A 7,780-nucleotide genomic window follows, 5' to 3' on the forward strand; every position below is an offset into this window, starting at 1 on the left:
TAGCAGTTAATGCGAGATCAATGTTCATGTTAAATCTGACATTGATAGATCTTTGTTAACCAAAGGTATTAATGGAAATGGGACAAAGTCGGGTATATAGAGTTCGATCACAGATCAACCATGATCTCATTTCCTGGTGGAACAGGCTCGAGGGGCTAAATGGCCAACTCCTAGAATCATAGAAATTTACAGCACAGAAGGAGGCCATTCAACCCTTTGTGCATGTGCTGGCCCTTTGAAAGAGCAGTTGTGCTTAGTCCCACACACCCACTTGGTGTTTGTAAGCCTGTCAGTTCCTCATTCTCAAATACCTGTCAACTCCCTTTTAAAATGACTGATAGAATCAGGTTCAACCACCTTTTTCAGGTGGAGTGTTCCAGATCCTGACAAGTCTCTGTTGGTGCAGAAACTGCTGAACTCAATGTTGAGTCCAGAAGGTTGTTAAGTCCTCCAGCTCCCATTGAGCTTCATTGGAACAGGGCAGGAGGCCGAGGACAGAGAGGTCAGAGTGGGAGTGGGACGGAGAATTAAAATGGGAAGTGACTGGAAACTCAGGAACACGCTTGCAGACTGAATGGAGATGTTTCTCAAAGTGATCACCCGATCTGTGTTTGGTCTTCCCAATGTAGAACAGATCTCATTGTGAGCAGTGAATATAATATACAAAATTGCCAAAAGTACAAGTAAATCACTGTTTGGTTTCATCCCACAAAACCCTGGGAATAGCCCAAAGGGAGCTACTTTATTTGAAGAGTAAAAGTTACAAAGTAAAGCAAATCAGTTGCTGGAATATTAAACTCCACCCCAGCTATAAAGAATATTAACACAGCAGATATAAACCCCACTGTCAGAATGAATATGGTTCAGTCCTGGATGTGATTAACAGCAGCAATAATTACAGAATGCAACAGCTACAGTCACTTGTGAACTCACTGGTGTCTCAGCATTTTGGATATCGATTAAATTCCTTCCCACAGATGGAGCAGGTGAACGGTCTCTCGTTATATTATTATAATATAATACTATCTTTAATATCATCTAATAAGATATTCTTTCTTACAGTTCAGTGGGATGTAAACAGTAACCCCAGCACCTTCAGGAGAGATGGTGCGAAAGCCCCTGTGTGCAGAGTGAGCATCAAATCAATGTGTGTAAATCCTCTCCTAATACCCTGTAAAAGGAGGTAATAAAAGTCATCACTGTCAGTACAGGATAGAAATTCAGAACAGACAATTCGAGATCCTATGGAACATTTTATTCCTCTCTTGTTTCCCCAAAGCTGTAAATCGCAGTCCCACACACTCTCCCTCCTCCCTGTGCTGAAATCCAAACCCATGACACCATCTGCACCATTTCTTTCCTCCTCTGCCAGTTTTCTCCCTCCCTCTACTGTGGCTGGGTTCAGTTCTCCAGCCCCTGTGTGCAGAGTGAGAATAAAATTAATGAGTCAATGATTTTCTGTCCTGGTCACTGGGTCTCTGTTGTGGTCCCACAAATTACCAGATTCATTCAGCTCAATTTCACAACTTGTCTTTGTGTTTTTGTAGGTTCTCTCTCACTCCCTTTTTCCTGTTGTAACTTCATGTTACAGGGTATTAGAAAGGGAGGATTTACGGACAGGAAAATCAAACATCACCTCAAGATGTGACAGTCACTCGATTCATCAGGATCTGAATATCATCGGCCTTTGATCATGGAAGCAAAAAGTGTGGAGAAACCGTACACGTGTTCTGTGTGTGGACGGGGCTTCAGCCGATCAGCTGGCCTGTCGGTACACAAGTGTAGTAACACTGGGGAGAAGCTGTGGAAATGTGGGGACCGTGAGAAAGAATTAAATTACACGTCTGAGCTGGAAACTCATCAACACAGTCAAACTGAGGAGAGGCCGTTCATCTGCACTGAGTGTGGGAAGGGATTCACTCAGTCATCCTCCCTACTCGCACACCAACGAGTTCACACTGGGGAGAGGCCATTCACCTGCACTGAGTGTGGGAAGGGATTCACTCAGTTATCAAACCTGCAGACACACCAGCGAATTCACACTGGGGAGAAGCCGTTTACCTGCACTGAGTGTGGGAAGGGATACATTCATTTATGCGCCCTACTGACACACCAACGAGTTCACACTGGGGAGAGGCCATTCACCTGCAATGATTGTGGGAAAGGATTCATTCGTTCATCCGCCCTGCTGAGACACCAGCGAGTTCACACTGGGGAGAGGCCATTCACCTGCTCCGAGTGTGGGAAGAGATTCTCTCTGTCAGGGAACCTGTTGACACACCAACGAATTCACACTGGGGAGAGGCCATTCACCTGCTCTGATTGTGGGAAGGGTTTCACTCATTCATCCACCCTGCTGATACACCAGCGAATTCACACTGGGGAGAGGCCATTCACCTGCTCCGAGTGTGGGAAGGGATTCACTACTTCATCCCAGCTGGTGAAACACACACGAGTTCACACTGGTGAGAGGCCATTCACCTGCTCTGAGTGTGGGAAGGGATTTGCTGATTCAACTGCTCGGCTGACGCACCAGCGAGTTCACACTGGAGAGCGGCCATTCACCTGCTCCGTATGTGGGAAGAGATTTACTCAGTCATCCCACCTGGTGACACACCAGTTCATTCACATTGGGGAGAGGTCATTCATCTGCTCCGTGTGCAGGAAGGGATTCACTCAGCCATCCTATCTACTGAGACACCAGCGAGTTCACAGATAATTACAGGGGTTGGATTCTGCTGTTGCTGCTGTTAATCATATCCAGACTGAACCATGTTTATTCTGACAGTTGGGGTTTATTTCTGATGTCAATTGCTCCTCTTGGACTGAGCGTCTGCCCCACAGCATCTCTCATTCATGTGTGAATAGACCATCGTGTCTTCAAACCTCATTTTCAATTTAAATCCACTCAGTAAATGTACTGAACAAAAGATGAACAATAAACAGATCACAGGCCAATCCTGTAGCTCTATATTGACAGGAGAAAGTCTGTTCTTTAGCTCAAGAATGAGGCTGTTTAAGCTCTGTGTGTTTCTAAGCACTCGTAGACTGGAGCTGTTGGACAGACAGGCTGTTCACAACTGTTAACGTGTCAGATAGTGAAGGAATTGCTCTTCAAGTAAACTCACCAATTTATAAGCTCAGACTCCGGTCCCTGCTGTAATTAATACTCAGCATCCATTAGTGTTGATTTACAGTCAATCACTGAATTGTCTGGTTAATCTTTGTTACTTGTTTTGTGAAATACTCTCCCTATTAGTGCTGAACTGCTGGATAACTCTGATTACATTAAAATGTGTTTATACATGTTTATAAAGTGTCTGTGTGTCCAGATTTAACTAAGTTGTGATTTGTAACCAATAAATGATGTTTCGGTCATGACTTGTCATCTGGTATCTTGGTGATTTGTCAAGAAAGATTTAATTCACTCACTCAGCAGCTCGAGAGGAACCAGACTGAGGTTTAATGAACATAAGAAATAGGAGCTGGAGGAGGCCATTTGGCCCTTTGAACCTGCTCTGCCATTCACCCAGATCATGGCTGATCATCTCAACTCCACCTTCCCGCACTATCCCCATATCCCTTAATTCCGTTAGTACCCAAAAATCTATCGATCTCTGTCTTAAATATACTCAATGACTGAGCATCCACTGCTCCCTGGGGAAGAGAATTCCAAAGATTCACAACCCTTTCAGTGAAGAAATTTCTCCTCATTTCAGTCCTAAATGTCTTATCCCTGATCCTGAGACTGTGACCCGGTGTTCTAGATTGCCCAGACAGGGGAAACATTTTCTCAGCATCGACCCTGCCAAGTCCCTTAAGGATTGATGTTTCAGTCAGATCACATCTTATTCTTCTCAACCCCAGGGAATATAGGTCTAATCTACTCAATCTCTCCTCATAGGAGGAGATGGAGCAGAGTGGGGGTGCTGTACAATAGTGGTTCTGTTACTGAACTAGTAATCCAGAGGCCTGGACTAATGATGCTGAGACAAGAATTCAAATCCCACCACTGCAATTAAAAAGCGAGGATCAATATTGGTGACCATGAAACTACGGATTGTCCTAAAAATCCACCTGGTTCACTAATTTCCTTCAGGGAAGGAAATCTACTGTCCTTTACCCGATCTGGTCTGACTCCAGACCCACAGAAATGTGGTTGACTCTGAACTACACGATGAAATGGCTGAGCTAGTCACTCAGTTATATTCAAGGAAGTAGCTCACCACCACCTTCTCAGGGGCAATTAGGGATAGGCAATAAATGCTGGCCATTTCAGTAACACCCACAGACCATGAATAAATAAAACAATCCAGGAACCAGACTAGTGAACCTTCATTGCATTCCCTCAATGGTGGTATGTCATTCCTTAGCAAGGAGACCAAAATTGCACACACTGCTCCAGGTGGGGCCTCACCAATGTCCTGTATAATTGTCGTAAGACTTCTTTACTCTTCTACCCTAATCCCTTTGTAACAAAAGCTAACATACTATTTGCTATCCTAATTGCTCGCTGTACTTCTATGTTAGCTTCCTGTGATTCATGTACAAGGACACTGTTACATGTGCTTTGCTTTTAACAAAGGAAAAAACTTGGAGTTCTGTGTTTTGCAAGACTGAGAAAATTGAATGCTGAACTGGGTGGGGCACAGTCTCCAAGGCAACCTGTTTCCAAGCAACAACAGCAAGGAAAATGATAGGTCACATTACATTGTTAAGAGTTCAATTTCACTTTGCTTTGTGAAAGATCAGTGCTGGGCAGGCAGGAGGCAGAACAAACTGGCTGGGACTTGTGTTTTTTGGCAGACTCGAAAAAGACCTCTCCCTGAAAAGAAGGCATCTCTTGTGGAACAAAATTCCACATTTGAGTTATGTCTGTGTTCTGCCTGGAGAGGAAAAGACCCAGAGAAAGAGGAGTTGCTACTGTCTGTGGAGAAAGGCTCCTTTGCTGAGAGGAAGCCCTGCATTGTTAAAGGTAGCAAATTCCTATTGCCTCCAGTCTCTGAAAAATCTCTGTCTCAAGAGTGATTCCTGTTACTCATGTGCATTTTGGGAGATCCTGAAATCTCAAGAAAGCTACTATTGCTGGACTGCTACTTTAAAATTTAAGTAGACCTGTTGCTATACCTTTTGCTGAAAGATCTGTGTGATGCCTGCTGTAGACGAATTGCCTTGACCGTCAACTCATCACAGACTGCTCAACAAACTTGCCTGGAGAGACTTTGAGTGGCTTCTGACATTTCAACTCTGGGCCACCTCACCGATTTCAAAATATCCTACCAGACCACCACCGATTTTATTATTCCGAAGAAACAGTTGAACACCAAAAACTCTTTCTCCCCAGTTAACTGGTTTTTGAATATGTATGTGTGCATGAGGCTTGGGAAGAATAAGAAGTTTTTTTTAAGATATATGCATTGATTCATCCCATTATTGTTTAAGATTTAGTTTATTAATAAATAGTTAATTTTGTTGTTGTTTGAAGAAATCTGGTTTTGTGTGCTTTATTCTAGGGGATAAATAAAGTGTTTAATTTGGCTAATTTCTAGTAGGTGGGAAACTTTACTAATACGCTGTGACCTGTGAAGCAGTGGGACTGAATTAACAGTGCATTACTCCCACCTTGGTCTGAATGCAAACATTTCTCAGTTTCTCAACATACATTTTAAAAATTGTTTTTTTTAAATTTTTCTTATCAAAGTGGATAACTTCACCGTATTGTAATCCATCTGCCATGTTCTTACCCACTCACCCACCCAACCTGTCTGTATCCCTCTGAAGCCTCTTTCTGTCTTCCTCATTTCTTGCTTTCCCACCGAACTTTGTATCATCAGCAAACCTGCATACATTGCACTCAATCCCTTCATCTGAGCCATTTCTATCGAGTGTAAATAGCTGAGGCCCAAGCACAGATCCTTACTATACCCTACTAGTTACAGCTTGCCAACTTGAAAATGACCAATTTATTCTTACTGCCTGCTTTCTGTCCATTAACCAATCTCAATCCATGCTAATATATTAACTCAATCCCATGAGTCCCAACTATGCAATAACCTCTGGTGTGGCACCTTATCAAAAGCTTCTTGCTTCTTCAAAATCCAAATAAACTACTGCTTCCACCTTATTCACCTTACTAGTTACATCCTCAAGAAACTACAAGATTTGTTAAACGTGATTTCTCTTTCACAAGTCCATGTTGTCTCTGCTTAATCATATTATGATTTTCTAAGTGTCCTGTTACCATTTCCCCGAATAATACATTCTAACATTTTGCCTACAACTGATGTGAGGCTAATTGGCTGATAGTTCCCCATTTTCTCTCTTTTTGCTTTCTTGAATAGCAAGTTTATGTTTGCTCCCTTTCAATCCTTGGGAACTGCTCTAGAATCTATGGAATTCTGGAAGATCAAAACCAATGCATCCACTATTTCTGCAGCTACCTCTTTTAAAACCTGAGGATGAAGGTTGTCAGGTCCGGGGGATTTGTTGCCACTTAGTCCCTTTAATTTTTCCATTCCTATTTCTTTACTTATACTGATTTCTTTCAGTTCCTCATTCTCGAGACACTTGGTTTCCTATTTCTGGAATGTTTTTGTGTTTTCCACCATGAAGACAGATACAAATCATTTGTTTAATGTCTCTGCCGTTTCCCTATTCCCCATTTTAATTTCAACTGTCTCTCTCTAATGGGCCCTCATTTCCTTTCTCGAATCTCTTCCTATTTCTATAGGTATAGAAACATTTACAATCTGTTTTTATGTCTCTTGTTAATCTGCACTCAGATTTTTTTTCCTTATTAAATTCTTGATCCTCCTTTGCAGAATTCTAAAATCCATCCAATCCTCAGGCATACCACTTTTTGGGGGATCATTATAAGTCTCTTCCTTCAATCTAATACTACCTCCAACTCCTCTTGTTAGCCATGGTTGGACCACTTTTTCTATGGGATTTTTGTGACTTAAAGGAATGTACATTTGTTACAAATTATGGATTAATTCTTAAAATGCAAGCCATTGCTTATCTACCATCATATCTTTTGATGTAGTGTCCCAATCTACTTTAGCCAACTCGCCCCTCATCCTGCGAAGTTTGCTTTGTTTAGACGCAAGACCCCAGTATTGTCCCAAACTAAATTACTTTAAAACTCAATATAAAATTCGACCATATAATGGTTGCACTCCCCTCGAGGCCTCTTTACTACAAGGTTATTAATGAACCCTTTCTCAACTAATTATTTCATGAAAGTGATGTATTTGAGTCTGAATTCAGCCTTATGTCATCTCCCAGTGGACTTATACTGTCCTGTTAGTGCTGGGTCAGGCCTTGTCCAGCTCAAACAGCCCAGATAACAGGAGCCAACGAGCCTTATTTCACTCTTTAGGGTGGTTTGTTTCTTGAGGTTCAGATTATCATTAAAATAACAACACACACTGTGTCTCTCCGCCGCCATCACTCACTCGCTCCAAACACTAGTCCGCAATACGCCTGCGCACCCGGCGCTGAACCTCTGACCTGTGCGCTCACAATGTCCTGTTGATTGACTGCAGCTGCGGGCCAATAGGAAGAGGGGGCGGAACAGGAGGACAGATTCTGCGCAGTTCCTCCCTCATTTGCTTCTCTTTGAAAGCCCGAGGATGAATCCATCAGCATCCGGGACCTGTCAGCCCGCAGCTCCATTAGTTCCTTTTCATAAAACTGTCTCATTCCCTTTGAAATGTTTCAATTAAACCTGCCTCCACCACACTCTCAGACAGTGCATTCCACACATTAACCACTCGCT

At 42.7% G+C, this 7,780-nt stretch overlaps 1 pseudogene; it reads left to right on the top strand.

Moving 5' to 3' along the window:
* The first annotated feature begins 1,030 nt into the window (after nucleotides 1-1,030).
* The window catches only part of LOC137363876 (zinc finger protein 665-like), a 31,418-nt pseudogene continuing 24,668 nt past the window's right edge, over nucleotides 1,031-7,780 (top strand).

The sequence above is a fragment of the Heterodontus francisci genome, unplaced genomic scaffold (genome assembly GCF_036365525.1).
Source record: "Heterodontus francisci isolate sHetFra1 unplaced genomic scaffold, sHetFra1.hap1 HAP1_SCAFFOLD_1200, whole genome shotgun sequence".
Taxonomy (NCBI): domain Eukaryota; kingdom Metazoa; phylum Chordata; class Chondrichthyes; order Heterodontiformes; family Heterodontidae; genus Heterodontus; species Heterodontus francisci.